This window comes from Phalacrocorax carbo, chromosome 1 (assembly GCF_963921805.1).
Source record: "Phalacrocorax carbo chromosome 1, bPhaCar2.1, whole genome shotgun sequence".
NCBI classification, from domain to species: domain Eukaryota; kingdom Metazoa; phylum Chordata; class Aves; order Suliformes; family Phalacrocoracidae; genus Phalacrocorax; species Phalacrocorax carbo.
Window position 1 is genome coordinate 65,059,535 of NC_087513.1, and position 20,001 is coordinate 65,079,535.

The window sequence follows — 20,001 nt, forward strand, 5'->3', positions numbered from 1 at the left end:
TCTGAGAGCTTGAGGAAAACCCTGGGAGATGCTGGTTTACAGAATTTCTCACCTATTTGTGTTGTGGTCTTTCATAGACATCTTTATTGCCATCACTGTCAGAGGTGCCCCATACTATTCCCAATGCCCGTTATCACACTGCATTTCCCTTTCAGCAGAAGCTGATGAAACAGAGCTGTTCCATGAACAGTTGTCAAAACACCGGCATATTCTAATTACAACACTTACTATGTTTCTGTGAAAGTCAAATTCTGAGCTCAATTGTACTAGAATAAACCAGAAGTAATTAAAGTCAGTGGAGTCAACCCTGATTTGAAAGAATGTAATTAAGATCAGAATCTAGCCCATGGAGTCAAAAGAAATACCGGAAAGACAGGAATCAGAGGATCATATGATCAAAAAGAAAACATACAGAAGGCTCTCAGCAAAGCAGCTGGCCCTAAATAATGATCTGTTTCATTTTATCCTTATCATATTCTTAAAGACAATACATGAAGCACATGGACTACTGAAATCCCATTGCATGTCTTAGTCTCATTGGCAAGCATTCTTTAGGAAGTGCTTGATGGAAATGAGATGAAACTCACCTCACTCTGTCCCATCCTCTTATGGTTTGAAATCATGTTATATGAGAGATGTCTCTTTGGAACACCTGTTGATATGTATCTCTCTCTATAGGGCATAAACATTGTTAGATATTAGTAATTATACAGCTTTAAAGGGATGCCACAAGGTCCAAAATGACAGGCAGCTCCATAGCCTAAAGCATTTTTATATAGAAACAAGCTCAGGGCCCACGGGAAAGCGATGTAGCCTTTTAATACAACTCCAGGGGTGGCCTCATCTTTTAATTCTGCCCACTTGTATCAGGGAGATGTAGGAAGGCAACGGGATAAATCACTAAGTAATCCCTGCTCAGTTTGGTATGGACAGCTAGGGAATGCAGTCTGCTGGGCACGAGAGGTTGGCATTCAGCTAGTGGGACAAGGACAAGCAAGTAGATAACTCTGCATCTTTTGGGCAGCTCCAGCCCAGGAAATGCCATGGACACCCTGGCAAAACTGAAAGCTATCTTTGCCAAAATACAGGAACTGGAAAAGCTGGGTAGGGTGGTGTGTGGGGAGTGTGTTGGTTGACTCATTTAGTTACAGCAGTTATCAGTGCTTCGTCCTTTGTGCAGCCTGGTTCTTAGAGATGGGAATCCAGGCTCAGATTTAGCAGGGCTTGAAATGCTACCATACAATTTAAGCTTTTTAAGATTTAAGGCTACAAGCATTTGTGAAAAAGTTATCCCTGTCATTCATATGAGCTGGACTAAGCCCCTTCAGCTTTCCTTAGCCTGATTAGTGTTGTCCACCCATCCACCCACCCACCCACCCACCCAAAGACCTCACAGAAGGTCAGGACAGCATTTTCACAAGCAAATAATCCTCTTCCATGCCTTGAAATCTCTGAGAATTAGCTGCAAGTTGCTGCAAGCTGTGAAGCTCAAAGCCAGAGAGATCCAAAAATTGTGAAACAATGGCTAGATACAGACTGGGCTTCCCAGCTTTAAACTCTTCCTACCTATTTCTCTGTAGTTTAACCCACCCTACAGGACCTGCAGCGTTAGCCTCTGGGTGACAGAACCAGAATCAGCTGAAACTCCACCTGCCTTCTTTTGCAGCGTGGGATCTAGAAGAGAGAAGAGCTGTCTGGAAACAGACACTGGGAGGAACGTCCTTATCTCATACCACTTGGTTATTTCCCTCCTCTGTAATTTGCTATCAAGCCTCACATACCCTGTGCCCAGGGACGCTCTCCCTCGTCTGCCTCTCGCACTAGAGGGCGTGGAGGTCTGGGATTTGCACTGGAAATCCAACTCTCTACAGATCCCTACTTTCCCTTAAATTGAACTCAACTTTCAAAGAGGTCTTGATTTCACAGAAAGGAAATCTGCTTCATTATTACTGGTTTGTCTGCATTCCCCATGCTGCATTGCTATGGAAACGGGACCAGAAAATAAGTCTTTTGCATGTAGGTCATGATATTAGTGGAGAAGAGAAAGTCTGGGTGAACAGGTGAATGGGTTACAGGAGTGAAGTGGCACAGAGTAACCACCTGGGACTGTAACAACAACAGTGGGTGATTTTATAGTAGATGTCCTCAAAAGACTGTTGAATTAGTCACCGAATGGGCTGAAAGATCCTAGCACTTAAAGCAACTGAGAGCCACAAAACACACACAAGGAGTCAGCCCAGAGGTGAAAAATGAAATGACCATGGGGCATGGGACTGAACATGCAGGCAAGAAAATATGCTTTTATTCACAGATGCTGCTTTTCACTGGTAGCCTCAGTTTCCCACTTTCTGTGTCTTGGTCTCCCTCACAGATGGTGGCACAGCATGGCACTGCTGCTGCCCCTTCTACCTCCTCAGGACATTCCCGATCATGCATGGTCCAGATCTCCCCAAGCTCTGCCCAGATGCAGAGTTACAACCTTTTGGGTAGAGGATATTACTTAAACTCTTGGGTTTGGATGGGAGAAGATCATGACCTCTCTTTTTTATTATTTTGCTCTCTATCCAAAGTAAATTGGGGACAGCCTAGACACACTTCCCCATGTACTGAGTCCCTTTCCTGGGCGGACTGCAGTGCAGAAATCACGGAGCACTGCGGGCAGGGGCAGGGAGGGCAGCTCGGTGGGGCACATGCTCACCAAAGTCAGCGAGCCCACTGTACTTTGCTCTCTCCTGATGCAAAAGCAAACATGGCTGCTTTTGAAGTCCAGGGGTCCCGCAAAGGGGAAGTTCAACCAAAGTTATAATCAAAAAGAGCCTAAAGGAGAGAGGGAGTGTACTCTGTGTAGCTTAATGTGGTTTATAGACAAATCACCGAGAGCGGCTGGTGTCATAAACTGTACGATTAAGGCTGGTGTGTTTTTAGGCAGGGGCTGTGATTGCAGGCAATGCAATACCATAAAAGCAGACAGCATGCGTACTTCCTCTTTGTCAGTCTTTTGGTTTGGGGTTTTTTGTTTTTTTTGTTTTTTTTTTCTCCCAAACTGCAAGAGCAGGCTGTCAAGCAGAGGTTGGCCCCTCTCCTTTCCCCCCCACCCTTTTCTTCCCCTTCTGCAAAGGGAAGACCTTCCTTAAGGGTTAGGCAGAAGCCAATGTGTGCAAACACACTGGTTGACACATAAAAATAGAGAGAGATATTATTCCAGCTAGATTTGCAACAAGAATTACCCCTGCTGTCCCCAGTATCCTCTTCCAGTTGAGAAAAAAATAAGCTATCTATCCTTTCCCTAAAAGAACTGTAGCACATGAACGTAGTAGGATAAAGACAATCTTACGGGGGAGGAAAGTCCCTTGCCCTTTCCCCATCGAAGGGGTAAGGACTCACCCCTAGGCCCGTGGGAAGAAGTTAAAAGCCCTGGCTGCTTCCCCCCGGAGCTTGCAGTGGGCCGCACTGTGGCGGCGAAGCCCCTCTCCGGGAGCTGCGGGCCGGCTGGGGCAGCGCCCTCCGCCTCGGCTGCCTTGCGGGGAGGCGGGTGGAGGGGAGAGGCCGTCCTTGCCGCTTCCCGCTCCCCGGCGGGCCGCCACCCTGGCGCTTGGGCAGCCGCGGGAAGCCGGCGTGTCCGGCGAGGGGGCAGACCGGTGGGAACACGCGAAACGAAGAGTGGCCCGAGATGAAGCGGGTGGGGGTGGGGGATACGAGGCGGGGGGGCGGGGGGGCGGCGGACGGGACTCGGCTTTTGCCCGAGAAGAAGCATCCCGGAAAGCACTTTGCCCCTCCAGAGCCTCCGAAAATGGCTGGGCTCTGGGGGAGCACCAGGACCGCGGCGACCCAGAGCTGTTTCTGGGAGGCAGTTTTCCTCTCACAGCCTGATCTGAGCTGCCTCTCAAGGCATCAGCTCGCTCCTTCTGGCCACAAGCACCCCGTGGCGGCGGCACGGGCGGAAGGAAAAGGAGCCCGGAGGCACGGCCGGGACCAGCTCAGCGCTGCCCGGGGCTCAGTCGGGCCGGGGGAGCGGGGCGAGCCGGACCCAGACCTGGAGCATCCTTCCCTGCCTCACCCGGCTCCCTGGCCGCACCCGGGGACCGGACCCCAGGGGCACCGAGCCAGGGAAGCGGGGTCGGAAATGAGCCGGGGAAACCCCATACCTTCCCCGCCTCCCCCGGCGCCCCGCGCCCGCGCTCCCCGTCCCCGAGGCAGGACCTGAGACCTGCGGCAGCGCAGACGGGCGCTGAGCCTGGGCAGGCGCACGGTCCCCAGGAGGGATGCTGAGGGGCGAGGGACCGCACTGACACAGCAGCCTCCTCCCCTTGTACCCCGCATCGCTGGGTACATCGCTGTCCCCGGCAGGGCAGGGATCCCCGTCGCCCCGTCTCTACCCTCCAAGCCCGCCAGCTAGCGCGCTCGGCAGGCAGGCTCTGCTCCCCGGGGACGGCTCCGCTCCAGGCTCCCAGTGACATTTTGCAGGAGTCGTCAACACACATATCACAGAGGTATTTGGGAAGGGTAGTCCGGGAGATGTCCCTGTGTCGGAATGCAGCATTTATATATACATACATATATATATATATAAACCACCCTGTGGACAGCGTTTGGAAAATGTGAGGATTTCTTTAAATCAGTCTACTGCCTCTCTCCTTCCCCGCTATACTGTGCTAGACTCGATTCTGGGGTTAATATCACGACTGTAACTCAACAGAGGAAGGCTCTGTGCTGGGGACAATCGCATTTCTCTCCTCTCGCTGCCTTTCCCCCGTGACCCGCACCACTGTGGACCCTTTCACCAAAAGTTTCCCTATGTTTTGTTCCCCTCCTTCTACGAGGACACAAAACGTAAGCTCGTTTCTTGGACGTTATTTTCTTGGCGGGAGCTTTCCTATGACAGCAGCGGGTGAAATCCTAGGTGCGGCGATGAAGAGGCGGAGGGTACAGGACGAGAAAGAAAAGGGGGGAGGGGGGAGAGAAGACAAAAAAAATAGAAGGAAAGAAAAAGGAAATTTTTTTAAAAAGGGAGAGGAACCGTCTGTAAACCCCAAAGCTTTCCTACCTGGGATCCAGTTAGCAGAAGTTGCATCCCATCCCGCTGCAAGCGGCTGGCTGCGAGCGGCGGCTGCGGAGTCGCGCCGGCTGTGGCGGCAGAGGCATGCGGGCTGCGCGCCGTCAGAGCCCGGAGGCAGCCGCTTTATCTTTCTCTTCCATATCTTCCAAGAGGAGGGAGGGGGGTCGGGGTGGGGGAAAGACAGCTTACTTGGTACCGTGATAATGGGGGGAAAGACTAACAGTTTGGAAGCTTTAAACGAGAGGTGGCATTGGCCGGGCTGATGGAGTTTTTGTCTCTCCCTCGCTCGCTCGCTCCCTCCCACACGCACGGGCACACGCATATACACGCACACGCTCTGTGGCTCTGGCCCTTGGGAGTCTGTGCTTCAGTTCAGCCAAGTTGAGCTTTAAAAAAAAAAAAAAAGAAAAAAAGAAATAGTGCTATCAAACCTGGCTTAACGGTTGAGACAAAACTGGACACATTAAAAATACCAGAAGCTGGGACTCGTAAGTAAGCTGGTAATAATTCATACTTCCCCCAGTGCTTCTGAGGAAATGAGGGCAAGCTGCCACCTTCGTGGCGGGGGTGTCAAGGGAGGGAAACAGGGCGCCTAGATGAGCATCTCGGGTGAATGTCCTTGCTGGGGTGCTGCGGCTGTGGGTCCGCTCGCTGCCTGCCTGCGGGGGTGTGAGTGTGTGGGTGGTGCGTGGGGGTGTGTGAGCGCGAAGTGGGCTCGATTAGCTGCAATGGGCAAGGCAATTTCTGCAGAGAACATTTACAATTTTCTTTCAATATGACAGGATTAGTTGCTGTTGAAGGCTCTCCTCCAATAAGATCAGCACTGCTCTCTGATTTGGTGGCTTTGCTGAATAGAAATTACTGGTTCTTGTTATCTCTCAACACACTCTCCCCTCTTCCTCATCAGACACTTCCCTTTTCCTCATCAGAAGTCTTTATCTACAATTTGTACATCAGAACCTATTTTTTTTTCCTCAATTACCTCTTCCCCATCTTTCCCCTCAACAGTCTCCTTTCTTATTTCTGGTTACTTTTTTTTCCGCAGTTCCGTGATAGCTGTAAGTCTACAGCGATGTACGGGGGGAGAAAGAAAGAGATCTTGCTTTTAGATTATTGGAGTCATCGGAGTCTCCGCGTACCGTGGAAGAATGTTGTAACACTAAATCCAATTTAGTTTTTTAAACTGATTATTGTGCTGAAATATTCATGCAAAGCTGCTTCCCTGGTACAATGACAAACGAATTAGGGGTAACAGATACATTTTATGAACAAGAGTTAATTCTCCTTGGGTGTAAAGCATTTTCCTTTAATTAATAGTCACTAGGCTGAGAAGTTTTTATTTTGCTTAAGGGAATTTGCCGGTTCGATTGAAATAATCTGAAAATAAATAACTTTAGGTTTACTTTGTTTTTGCCTCTCTCCTGGACCAGAACTGATTTGTGGTCTGCAGTGATGCTTTTTCCCTTGGGATAGTGGCTGTAGAGGTGGGAAGCAGGAGAGGGGAACCCATCTCATTTATTGTCCAAAGAATAATAAGGGGAAGTGATAAGCAAAGAGGAAAGGTGCACCCTATGAAGATGACCCCAGCTTCTGTCTGCTGCCTTCCCTGCCCCATCTCTCTTCTTGAAGGGCCAGTGGAGCCACAGCCCTACAACTCCCCTCCTCTCCACTCCAGAACCCCCTTCACATTGCAGAAAGTATTTCTTCACCTGGGCTTGCCCCAGGCAGAGGAGCTGCCTCCAATAGTTGCATGCATTTAGCTATTGCTCCTGCAAGGATCTCAGGAGTGGATTTACCCCCAGGGGGGTGATGTGCCTGCCTTCAGGGTAGCAGGACTCTGGTTATACTCTGCTCTACCCTGGGGTGCATATTTTCCTTGCCGTGGGTGGCAGGACTAATTTGGAGACAGGGAGCTCTGAATTTTGCAGGTACTCATGCTTCAGTGTTACACAAGTCTGTGTTTCTCTACCTGAAAGCACTTCCACTAGGTTTGAGGGTTGGATCACTTGTAGCTCTAAGAGCATCAAGGCAGCTGGGACCTGTCATCTACCCCTTGATTTCTTAGCCCTCACAGAAGATTTTGCCTCGACTTCATAGCAGAGTTAGGAGACAGCTATCCAGACAACCCAGATGAGATATGGCACCGGGAAGTTGGAAGCAAGCCATAAGCAGGCTGTGGCCCTGTGGGGCTGCTGCGCCGCAGGAGCAGCCACGCCGGGGCAGTGGACAGCCACCCCCAGGGTCTGGCTGCCACTTACTTTGCAAGCTGCAGCCCCAGGTTCAGCCCTGGCCACTCACTCCCTGCACCTCCCACGGGCTGTCTTCGAGACCTTGGCGCTTAACATGTTTTAACATTCATTAATCAAGATGATTAGCAGCCTCAAAAGGGGCAATGCCCGCCTCCTATTATTATTATTATTATTATTATTTTCCATCCTAGCGACGTTGCGACTGTTTGATTGTGCACGTTGATTTCCGGAGATTTAGTCAGAGTTCAATCCCTGCCAGCACGAGTCAGCCCTTCCCAAAGCGAGGAGCAGGGAGGGGACGACCCTGGCAGCCCCCGGCTCTCTTTGGGCCGTCCCAGGGGAAGGATAAAGGTCCCGGGACAGGGACCCCTTCCAGCAGCTCGCTGCTTCCCAGGGCTAGAGTGAAGGCAGGAGGTACCTCGGGGCCGGGGCCGGGGCCGGGGCTTGGCTCGGCTCTGCCCGGCTGCAGGGGGCTCCCCAATGCCGCGCTGCTCAGAGCCGTGTGTCTAAAGGCTGCAGAGCTCGGACCGCTGGAGGAGCATCCTCCACCGTGCAAACCTCACCCAAGCCGGGGAGCATCTCCTCTCCTCGCACGCATCCCCCCTGTGATCACCCATGGAAATAAAAGGCCGGTGCTGAACACCCTGCCGTGTGACCCCCACCTCCACCTTGCCTTCTCTGCAGCCAGCCCGGGGACAGCGGAGATTTCCACCCCCACACCCACACGGAAACGCGTGGCTGCCTTCCAGTGCCCGCGGAGCCGTGCTCTTAGGCAATCTCAGCAGATATATCTTTATGGCATCCGGTGACTCCGTGGTAAGCAGCACCTTTTAAGTTTGACAGAACATCTGTTATTACCGGCTCCTCTCTTTAGAGCACTACGTGCTAGACACACCTCCTGAGGGGAAAAAAAACAAATGCTGCTCCTGAGCTTAAAACATTTCAAATGTATCACTCCCCCTGTCCCCCACTCATGTGAGAGGAGAGGGCGGGGAGCAGAGTCGTTTACAGTGTTCTAAATAGCTGTAAAGATAAATCCATCGTAAAATCACAGAATAAAGCACTCAGCCCTTCCCTAGCAGGAAAAAAAAAAAAAAAAAAGTGCATGAGGAAGCGAGTATTTGCTACTGACAGTGTTCCCTTCCCACGGAGGGACCAAGAGAGGCTCCCGGGGAGGGGAGGCAAAGACAGCAACTTTCAGCGAGGAGGCTTCCAAAAGAAATTGCGTCCATACCCAATGATGCTGAGTGATCTCTAGTGAGACTTTGCTGCGGACCATGGCCCTGCCTTTAGCCATATGCCTCCCAAATGGTTCCTTCCCCCGGGGGTGGAGCTGCCTTGTTGGGGTGCACTCCAGCAGGCTGAGAGCCCTGGGTGAGGGGTGGAAAGGGAAGAGGGGTGCCTCAGGGACTGCTTCTAAAGTGATCTTTTCTGTTTTACCCAGGAGGGTGTGGTCCCTCACATGCATCTGGGGCCACAGAGGTATTTGCAGAGACTCAAGGTTCCTTCAAGGGTGAGGGAGGCTACGGAGGGGCCGGGGACAAAGTGTCCTGGGCGGGTTGTCACTGCGCTCTCACGGTGCCTACTCCCCCCTCCACTCATGCTTCACCCCCTTGCAACAGGGTTGGGATTAGGGGAGGGTGTGAGAAAAAAGCAGACCCCAGGGGAAACTGCTGGCTTGCTTCTCACTGCCAGAGGCACTCACATCCACCTGGAGCCAGGGCAGACTAGAGCTTCCCTCCTGTTAACCTCTTTCTATCCCCAGATGGACAAGGATGGCCACGGAAAGCAGCCTGACTCCCCTCACTTGTTTCTGACTCGCCACATTTCCTAAAAGGAGAGGGAAAGGAGGTAGGGTGCACCCTTAGATGTGTGGGTGCCCCATGGGGGGGGGGTCCCGATAGCTCAACCATCTCACAACCCGTTTGCCATGGCTTAGGTGGTTGGCTTCCCAGCCAGCAGACAGCTTTCTTGAGGGCCTGAGAGAGCAAGCACAGGAGACAGACAGCTCTGTAGACTGACATGCTCGATTTCCCTTTGGAGGTCTGGTTCCCTCCCTGGTCACTACTGGAAGAGGACATGTCACCTCCCAGGGGAATGAAGTAGCTCTGAGAACCACATTTACTTGAAGCACCTCTTCGCTTGGAGTTTTTGCCACTGATTTTAGGCCAATGGGACTGAGAAGAGCAGGGAGAAGCCCTAATCTCTCTGTGGAATAAGAGGTGCCTGAAAATGGGCACTTGACCCAAGCAGCACAGGGCTATTATACAAGGTGCAAAGCGAGAGGGGGAGTCAGCTGCACCCACCCAGCTGAGCTGGACACCTCACTCCCAGCATGGACCAGTGCAGACCCCAGGGCTGCTGCTCCAGGTCCCTGGCTGCAGGTGGCTGTGGGCTGTGTTTGCCACCACCCATCATGCTGCTCTTCTACTGTTTAGCTCTCTCTGAGGCTTCCACACTCGTTTGCCTCCAGCATTGCAGTGGACAGCTGATTTTAATGGTTTTACACACAGGGGAGGCAGGTATTTGACAGATGATGGGAAAATGCTGGTGAGAATTGGACAATGGAACAGCAAATCATCCTGACGGTGTGGGCTGCAGAGAGCAAGAAGAAAGGAAGGAACAAATCCAAACCAAGACAACGGTGAGCCAGACTTCATGCAAATAAATTGTTAATAGGTGCTTACTAGCAGAAATTAAATGAGTTAAATAAACTGATGGTCACACCTTTAACAGAAAAGGGCATGTAATCACTTATCTGTGTCCAAAACAGTGCATCCATAGCAGTGTCATAAAGCATGGTTAGATCTGCCAGGGGAAGGCACTGAAACATTAACATGTCGCAGTGTGGATCTCACTGGTTCTAGGGAACTAAGAACATCTTGGTTTCTTCTTCCCAGCTGAAATCTTTTAAGTCCTCCAGCACAGCTAACAAGGAGGTGTGTTGCTTTCACCTGCCAGCAACATTAAGCACTGCCTTACTAACAGAAAAACACCAAGCTTTTCTTTCACTTTTCCCCTGCATGACAACAGTGGTCACTTTGAGTCTCAAAGCCCAACATACTAGGAATTATTAAAAACAGACCACACTAATGAAATGGAATCTCCCAGCAGGTTTAGACGGGGCTCTGAGTCTAATCTGCAAAGCCAAACTAATCCCCTCTCGTACGGAGCAACTAGGTGGCAAACTGGAAAATCAAGTCTATTGTTTGATTAAGGATAAAAACAGTATCTGGAAGAGCATCCTGATAGACACAGCAAAGCTGAGGATGCACTCTTAAATGTAAACATATAAGTAGTTTACCTGTTAATGTAGTCTTAAATTGCAGATCTGCACTTCTTTTTGTGTGTGTGTGTAGGAATTATTGCTTTTTGCAAATATTGCTGCATCGCAGATGAGTGAGTAGTATATAGGTGGGCAGATCTGAAAACAGTTTCAGAACAATCTGCAAAGTATATTTGTTGAGAACTGGTGTCACCTTTGCCCAGGCTTGGAAAGACAGCTACTGAAAATGACGGTATAGCATGTGTTCAAGGCTGTCAGACATACTTCTGAGTGCAGACAGAAAAGTGACTTTCAGGAGAAAGAAAACAAGAACAAAGTTTAAGATCTCAATTTATGTGATATGGAGTTAAAAAACATTAACAAGGGGGCAAGCAGTCATGTGATTGTGCTTATAAGAGGATATGTTTTACAGCTGTGGCACAAGGCTCTTAAAAGGCCAAGAGTTAAATAAAACGCTCTGTAAATTGCGTGCCTGTGTGTGGAGTGGGTTATCTACAGCATAGAAGTTTTACTTGACGTTGACCATAGAAGCACAGACTCTCTTCGACCTGAAACTCGGGGGTTTATAGCCTGAAGTGTCTCTGGTGGGGATAAAGTAGGAAAGTCCTGCAACTGGCAGAGCCACGGCAGCCGCCGGAGAAGCGCGGAGCCGCCGCCTGCAGCACCCTGGAGAGCGGCCGGCCCGCCGCAAGCGTGTCGGTGTGTCCGTGGGTCGGTGTGTCTGTATGTGAGCGCACACACACCTTTGAGCATACGGCCGTTGCTCGCAGCTGTTTAGACATATGCAGACCAATAATCAGCTGCACATCTGGTGCGATGTTCTTTGCTGTCACATCTGTTGTTTTTAATGCTGTGTTCCCTGGAAGATGACTCCCTGCAGAGAGCTGGAGAGGGCTGCTTCTGTGCATTGCATGTACCCATTAGCTGGAGTCAGTGGCTAGAAATGAGGAGGATTTCATCGTGTCCTTTAAAAGTGTCAGAGAAGCTCTAACATACACTGCAGAACACAGGGACCTGAAGCTCAGGACTATGAAAAGCTCCTTCCAGTACAGGCTCTAAATAAATAGTGTGTTATTGCAAGAGTCAGTGGAACTTTTCTGCAGAGAGCTTCAGTCACTGGAAACCTGTCCACTTCACTCACATTATTCACAGGGGTCGTGTGTGGACATAGGAAGGCATGTGTCAGGCAGGCCACGCACTTCTTTTTATTTTAATTAGCTGGAGAAAGACCAAGAGGCATTTCAAATGCAAATTTTTCTCAGGCAGCTAGACCCTTGGCAGCTTTATGTGCAAAGCTCCAGTGACTCCAGAGGAGTGCCAAGGAGTGTTGGTTGGGTGGAGAGATTTAAAGAAGGCCACAGTTCTGTGGGAAATATTTTCCCCAAAATATTGCTTTACGAACAGACTGAAGAATTTATCTCCACCATGCATGAAGTCAAGGGCTCTGGCTGCTCTTTAAGCACTTCAAGCCCAGGAACCAAGCTCTCCTGCAGTGTAACTTTGTAGGCACTTCCCCTTTGTACTTCTGATTCTGCCACAGGGCTTGTACAAAGTCTCTCTAGTACTGCTACTACTCACCCAGACACACATATGGAGTGAATGGCTGTTTGAAGCCCATCCAAAGCCCATAAATCCAGAAACAGAACTGTTAAAACAGGAGTTCCTGAGCACTCCTTTAGCAAGCTGCTTCTGTAGGCAGCTCAGATCCATTCTAATAGAAAATACAAACAGGAAAACAAATGCAGCTTCTTTAAGGGAGAGCAGACTGGAATCCACACCTCCTAGGTTGCCAATGAGCATTTTCCTATTGGATACTGGTTTTCTCTGGCTTTTTCCTCCTGAAAATGTTGCATTTTTTGCCTACTGTCACTTACTGGAGCAGTGAGATTTGCAGAAGAACATTGCCTTTTTATGGCTTAACTTCATGGTGGTCACACATATACACAGCTGGGATGAGAATTCAAACAATAATAATAACAACAACAAAAACAACCACAATAAAGTCGTTACCTTAAAACCAGACAATAATAAGTTTCCATTAACTATGCTGGATAGCACCTTTTTCTTAGTGCCTAGTGAGAAGTTGATTTGAATCACAGTGAAAGTTGTTCCATTTGTCACGTGCTGGGCAGACATCACTCATCACGGTCAGGAACAGTACCACGCTGTTTTATCCTTTTCCTCTCACCCACTGGTAGTGACACAAGTGACACATCAAGGCTTTGCAGTGTACAATGGCAAGAGTCCTGAGACGTCAGAGACAGAGATGCTTCTGCAATTAGGCACAATATTCTCTAATTAACTCTTCTGTTGACCAGGACTTATGGGCTCAGATGGAGCTCCACGTTGTTGTGACTGCTCTGTTTTCTGTACCTGAACTGATATCTCCCAAGTCACTGTAGTGTACCAGCTCTCTAAGGGCCAGCTTGGTAGTTTCTGCATTACACTCCACTGTCCTCTGTAGATATGACCTTAGAACTACATCTTTTATTTGTTTCCCTTGCTCTTTAAACTGAGTTCCATGTTTGCTGTCTCTAAATTTTTCACTTGTTCCTTCACAGCTGGAATTTCTTTTGAAGATTTTTGTGTGTCTCAGACTCACAGCACAAGAAAAGTAAAGAATTCCCAGCCTGTAGGCTGACAAATTTAGCAGCCTTTCTCCAACAGTGGCCAGAATCAGGTAATTCGTTAGAAAGACCAAAGCAGTTTCTCCCCTAGACATGAGATAATCTGCCTCCTCCAAGAATTCTTCTAATCACAGAGAATTCTGCTGTTCGTCTTAGCATTTGCAACTATAACTTATGATATTGTTGGTATGTATAGAAATGCCCTGTTCTTCTTTGAACCTTTTGAAGTTTTCAGGGTCATCTTTGACTTTGAGAACAACAGTGTAATTACGTGATTTAAGTTCAATTAAGGTTGTGAAAAATGTGTTTTCTCTTACAATTTTTTGAAGTTGATACCTTTTACCTTGACTGATGGCATCCACTATGTGGTTTTTTTTTTGGTTTGTTTGTTTGTTTGTTTGTTTGTTTGTTCCCTGATGTGACAAGAACAGCAATTTCCTATCTTGGAACAACAAATTCCCATATTGGAATTATTCACTAAGTCTTTACTTTCTCCATAATCTTTCCTATGCTCCTATTCTCTTAAGGGTAAGGATGCATATTTTTTTCTTTACCCTCTGTTCAGACAAGAGTTTCTGTTTTTTTTCATGCTTCATGACAATTCTTTTTCCCTTTCAGAATCCCCAATACAGTACCTTTCTTGAGACAAGGTCATCTTACAGCAGGTACTATTCCAGATTAATACCTTAATACACACCACTTAGATAGATGGCCTGTATAATGTTCTAATAAGATGGCTTAATATTATTTCATAAATCAGTGTAAATCTTGTTGCTTAAGATCCATCTGTTTTATTCACTTAGCTGAACACTGAACACATCTTTGCTAAGCTGTCTAGAATTATACCTGTGTCACTTGTATGTTTAACTGAAAAACTTCAGCAAATTACATCATCATTGTTTTTTTTCCTTCTCCAGCATCTACTCTTTTGTATTTATCAACACTGATCTTCATTCACTGTGTGGTTGTTCAGTCACCAAACTTGTTAATGTATTCACCTTTCTTCGCTTTTTCTATTGCTTCCAGTCCAGCACAAAAGCCCTTCTCAATTCACTGCACTCCTCTGAACTGCTGTTGGAGTCCATTTGTCAGAACTGGTTTGTAAACACTTTTATTACTAATGGCTGAGTGCTAAATTATAACTTTCACTTTCTTTACTCTAGTATAACATTCCTCTCTTATCTGCTTATTCTTTGAAGGAAAAAAAAATCCACTAAAAGGAGTTACTCAGACTTCCCCTCCTTCTTATTTCTAGCAGCTCCTGTGAAGTTGTACTGTTTTTTACCAGCTGTGTATCTATAGCTTTTCAAACTTCAGTTTGAGAATCAAGGTAAGACTAGTAACAGTTACTGTCACATATTCCATAACTGACTTCTTTACTCTTAATCTTTTTTTTTTTTCTGTGCAGTTTTGAACTGTAATCAATATCTTTCCATAAAAGTTAAAAATCCTGCCATTTTTTTTTTTCCTTCCTCATCTTCATTATTAGCACAGAAAAAAAACTAAGTATATTCCTAAGCATTCTGGAGAATTTACTTGTATTCTTTTTGAAAACTTTGCATTATTGCCATCTAGAAAGGGTGATATACACCTATGAGACATGACAATAAGAAGCCATTCTTGCTTTCTTCTATGATTTTAGACAATTTCCTGTCACTAGGTTATGTTTAAGAATTATAATATTAATAAAAACAATAACAAAAATTTCTGATGCAGTTAGGCTCAGCAAACATAGAATGTATGCACACTCTGGCACTATTTACATATTGTACATCTTAAAATTACTTGTTTTTACACTCCTGTGCAATGGCCCAATGGCTGAACTGTTTTGCATGGAAAGAAACACACTCTCTTGAGGAGACATGACAATAGTTTTGTAGTTCAAGCTGGTATTGAAGCAAGTATAAGCAGTCTTTCTAATAAACTTTTAAACTAGGGAAAGAAAGGTCTCGGATGAAGTTCTATGTTGCTGTAATGATTATTAAAAGCAATGAATCACACTTGGTCAAACTCAGCCAGCAAACTGCATGAGCTCTGGAACTCTTTAGAAATGTGTCTTGCAGGCACACTTTTAATATTGTTTGGTGATCTGGCAAGACACAACATGTAGTAATCTTACACAAAAGTGGATATCTGAATTTGTTAGTGTCTGATTCCTGTATGGACCTTTAGAATGAGAAATAGCTAAAATCTACTTCTTTTCACATGATCTTTCACCTTCCAGGTTATCAGTGGGGGCTTCCGCTAGGTCAAAACAGTGTCTTTTCATCAAACCATCTTTTCTACCACCAATACCAAATTACCATAATTTCTTCTCTTCCTCACCATACCACACACATTTCAACAACTGAAGAGCAATTCCTTCTTGCATCACTTGTAGAGCCGACAGCTGATGCAGTGGAACTTCATATAAGCCCTCTAGAAGAAAGTATGTTTTTTTCTTCAGAGTAGATAGATAGGCCCTTTCTGACATTAAAGACAAACATGATAAATTAAATGTAATTGTATTTAATTATGAATCACTTGGAATAACCACTTGTCAATGTTTTTCAGCACCTTTAAAAAAAAGTTGCTCCTTGGTGCAAACATAATAAAATACTGAGACTGCTAATATTCTGCCTCTGATATGTCTTTTCAGTGAAAAACCATACCTGGCTTCGTGAACTGTCTAGCCCAGTGTGTTATTCCAATGGATTGTATCTATTTAGTTTTGCATGACTGCTTTTGAAATATTATAGGTACCTGTCGTGGTTCAGCCTCAGTTGGCGACTAAACGCAGCCGCTCGCTCACTCCCCCCACCCCTGTGGGATGGGGGAAAGAATTGCAAGAGCAAAAGCACAAAAAAACCCCAACTTGTGGGTTGAGATAAGAACAGTTTAATAATTAAAATGAAATAATAATAATTATTATTATGATAATAATAACAATAATGATAATATCATAAAATGGAAAAGGAAAAAAAGGAAAAAAACCAGAAACACAAATGATACAACCACTCATCACCTGCTGACAGACCGCTACCTCTCCCTGAGCCGCGATTGCTGCCTCCCTCCCCCTGGCCAGCTCTTCCCAGTTAACCAACTGGGCATGACATTACATGATATGGAATATCCCTTTGGCCAGCTTGAATCCGCTCTCTTAGCTGTGCCCCCTGCCCTCCCGGCTTCTTGTGCACCCGGCAGAGCATGGGAAGCTAGAAATGTCCTTGGCTAGTACAAGCACTACCCAGCAACAACCAAAATATTGGTGTGTTATCAACATTGTGTTCATACTCAGTCCAGAGCACAGCACTGTGCCAGCTGCAGTGAAGAAAATTAACTCTATCCCAGCTAAAACCATGACAGCACTACATCTACATGTCTTTTAAATACCTCCAGGGATGGTGACGCCACCACTTCCCCGGGTAGCCTGTTCCAGCGCTTGACAAACATTTCAGGGAAGACATTTTTCTGAAGATCTAATCAAAACATCCCCTGTATAGGCTACAATCTCCCTTGGCTTCCTTTTCTAATCTGCAAAATCACTACAGTAATTATCTCCCTCAAAGGAGTGTTATGAGACATTACTAATTAGAGACTTTCAAGTAACATGTGGAAAAGTGCACGTGGAAAAGGTGCTATAGCAGAAATTATTAAGAAAGCAGCAAGCAGGCACATATCTGTTTCATTTAATGGAAGGGTTATTTGTTCCACCTACTCATGTCTCTGATTCAATAAAGTTAAAATTTATGTGCCTAAATACTCATGAAATAGGGTTAGATTCAAGCACATGACTAATATTACATCTCTGTACTGGTGTTTCATTGAATTAGGGCCCACCTGCCGTACCAGTAACTGGAAAGATGGATAATGTGGTTTGGATTGTTCTTTAAAATAAAAGAAAAACGCATCAGAAAATTTCCGTATTTCTTTATCTGTGAACTATGGTGGTTTGGTTTTTTTTGTTTGGGTTTTTTTCCCTGATGATTGTTTTCCTATTTTTTTCTTCTTCTTTTTTTTTTTTTTCCTCCAGAGTCTTCCCTATATTAATATATTGGTGAATATCAGCACATTTAGACTTCATGTTATTCTCTAATGGTCCTTTCTGACAGAAGTTTCCACTTCTGGTTTACATTGAACAAGATTTTATGAAAAGAAAATAGCATATACCTACAAAAGTGTTCCTTACATTAATCAGTATTTCATACAAGCTGTTTTCTGAACTGAGCTGAAACAAAACATGCTGGAGACCAAAGACCAAAATCTCCTCACTTCCAGGCAATAATAATAAACAGGGAAACATATACATAACGGAAACTGTTTTCATCATCTGAAGCTATCCTCTGGGCCTTTGAAGGATAAACAGCTAGTTCTAGTCCTGCAAAATGAACTAGTTTGTATCACATTATCTTGTAGACTCTGCAGCCCTGAGCCAGGTACTTGGGTCTTCCTATAGAGGTTTAAGACCTAAGATTCATAGAAGATAGTTCAGTCAGCAGGAAACTGAATTGACTAATAAGAATCCAGATGAAGAATGATCCTTTGTGCTCAACCTTTCTGGCTATTTATATACTGCTAGATCAAGTTTCAGCCTCTGCGTGTGTTTGTGGGCAAGAAGATTTGGGCTTTTGCTGATCAGTTTCTGTCCACATTGTTGGTATCTAGCTGTATTGGTTTTGGCTGGGACAGAGTTAATTTTCTTCATAGTAGCTTGTATGGTGCTATGTTTTGGATTTTTGATGAAAATAGTGTTGATAACACACCAATATTTAGCTATTGCTGAGCAGTACTTACACGGCACCAAGGCCTTTTCTACTTTTTACTCTGCCCTGCAAGCGAGTAGGCTGGGGATAGACAAGAAGCTGGGAGAGGACATAGGCAGGACAGCTGACCCCAGCTGACCAAAGGGATATTTCATACCATGTAATGTAATAAATCAGTAATAAATACAGGCATGGGAGAAGTTTGTTAGGGCTGCCATTACTTGGGAATAGGCTGGGCATCAGTTGGCTGGTGGTGAGTAACTGCCTCACCTTTTTTTTTGTGGGGGTTGTGGTTTTTTTTGTTGGTTTGGGGTTTTTACTTATTAAACTGCCTTTATCTTAACCTGTGAGTTTTCTCACTTATATCCTTCTGATTCTCTCTCCCATCCCACTCATGCGGGGAGTGAGTGAGTGGCTGTGTGGTGCTTAGTTGCCTGCCAGGGTTAAACCACAACACTAGCCAGCCGTAGTTCGCACACTGTGATGAACTTTTGAGCTCTGATGTCTGCTGATGCACTTTAGACCCCTGGGCTCAGGTCATCCAGACTTTGGGTAGGACACCTGATTTTTTTCAGTAGAGGTGATCATGAGCAGGAGAGTGGCTGGATTCACTAATTCCTGTTTGTTTATTGTTGTTTTTATGTTGTTTCCTTGCTAGTATTTCAAAACCTGGCAAAATTAAGGTTATTATTAGACTGTGCTGCTTGTCCCCAGGATTTCTGGTTGGAAAAATGATCTGGACTACAGGTTATCTTTTTCTTGAACAAAATTTTTGAAGGTAAATATCACTGAAGCCATATGAGGCCACACTAAAAGTGTGTGGCAGCTCACGGAATAATGGCTACATAGGGAGTCACGGTTAAATGAATTCTCAAAGGACTACGTCAGTTGTGTGTGAGCCTACTGTGGAAATTAGAGCTGGCTGGAGAATGCTAATTTCATTTGGTGACACCCACTAGTGTTTCACAGTTTGCTTTTGTTCTGCAGTGTAAAGACGAGAACTCTGAGAGCTGTGTTAAAACATCTATTTATGAATCTATGAAGTCAGCCTTTCAGGAGGAGGATGGAGGAAGGGTCTTTCTTCTTAACCAATAGTGACCAGGAAGATTTATGTCCCCAAAACAACATGCCTTGAAAACACACACAAAAAATATGTGCTTCAATAAAATACAAAAAATATATTCTGCACGCAATACTTGTGTTGGATCTAAGTGGTAGACACTGTCCATTAAAAATAAAGAGAGTAAAAATAAGGGGTGAAGAACTGAAGAGATGTAATAATACTTATCGTTATCTACCCTCAGACAGATATAAAAAAATTTAGATGTTTCATTTCTCCAGACTTCGACAGGTGAGAAAGTACAGCTCAGAGCTGTCATTCCAGTTCTGCAATAGGTAAAATGATAGATCAAGAAACAGATCCCAGATGTTATTTGTGTAATGAGCATTTGATCTGCTTAGCCACAACGCCTCTGTGGAAGATAAATATTAATCTTCACTAAATCATACAGAAACTGCCCATTGCACGGTCCCTTGCATGGTGTAATCAGAGTCATCACCACAAAATGAAAATATATTTTCTTTGTTCATGACTCCTAGGATATAGATAATTAATACCCAACAACACAAGAAATAAAATAAAATAAAATAAAATAAAATAAAATAAAATAAAATAAAATAAAATAAAATAAAATAAAATAAAATAAAATAAAATAAAATAAAATAAAATAAGAGAAGAGAAGAGAAGAGAAGAGAAGAGAAGAGAAGAGAAGAGAAGAGAAGAGAAGAGAAGAGAAGAGAAGAGAAGAGAAGAGAAGAGAAGAGAAGAGAAGAGAAGAGAAGAGAAGGGAAGAGAAGAAGAGAAGAGAAGGGAAGGGAAGGAAAAAGGAAAGGAAAGGAAAGGAAAGGAAAGGAAAGGAAAGGAAAGGAAAGGAAAGGAAAGGAAAGGAAAGGAAAGGAAAGGAAAGGAAAGGAAAGGAAAGGAAAGGAAAGGAAAGGAAAGGAAAGGAAAGGAAAGGAAAGGAAAGGAAAGGAAAGGAAA

At 45.5% G+C, this 20,001-nt stretch overlaps 1 protein-coding gene and 1 long non-coding RNA gene across 8 annotated transcripts in view; one reads left to right on the forward strand and one right to left on the reverse strand.

Annotated features, from left to right (window-relative positions):
* CHRM2 (cholinergic receptor muscarinic 2) overlaps window positions 1-5,370 on the reverse strand; it is a 105,527-nt gene extending 100,157 nt beyond the window's left edge. For 4 of the 6 annotated variants that reach the window (XM_064457468.1, XM_064457506.1, XM_064457477.1 and 1 more), the window contains exon 1: window positions 5,045-5,370. The gene's annotated coding sequence lies outside the window, so the exon portion shown is untranslated. Of the gene's footprint in view, window positions 1-587; window positions 673-5,044 lie in introns of all 6 variants that reach the window. The other 2 variants (XM_064457523.1, XM_064457553.1) reach the window with 2 other exon arrangements.
* A 95-nt stretch (window positions 5,371-5,465) lies between these two features.
* On the forward strand, window positions 5,466-19,575 carry LOC135314375 (uncharacterized). 2 transcript variants are annotated; one of them, XR_010373877.1, is made up of 5 exons: window positions 5,466-5,544; window positions 13,153-13,271; window positions 13,837-13,883; window positions 14,474-14,548; window positions 18,948-19,575. It is a non-coding gene; the product is annotated as an uncharacterized LOC135314375 (long non-coding RNA). The 2 variants fall into 2 exon arrangements; XR_010373876.1 differs by having other exon boundaries at window positions 13,153-14,548.
* Window positions 19,576-20,001: the final 426 nt, after the last annotated feature.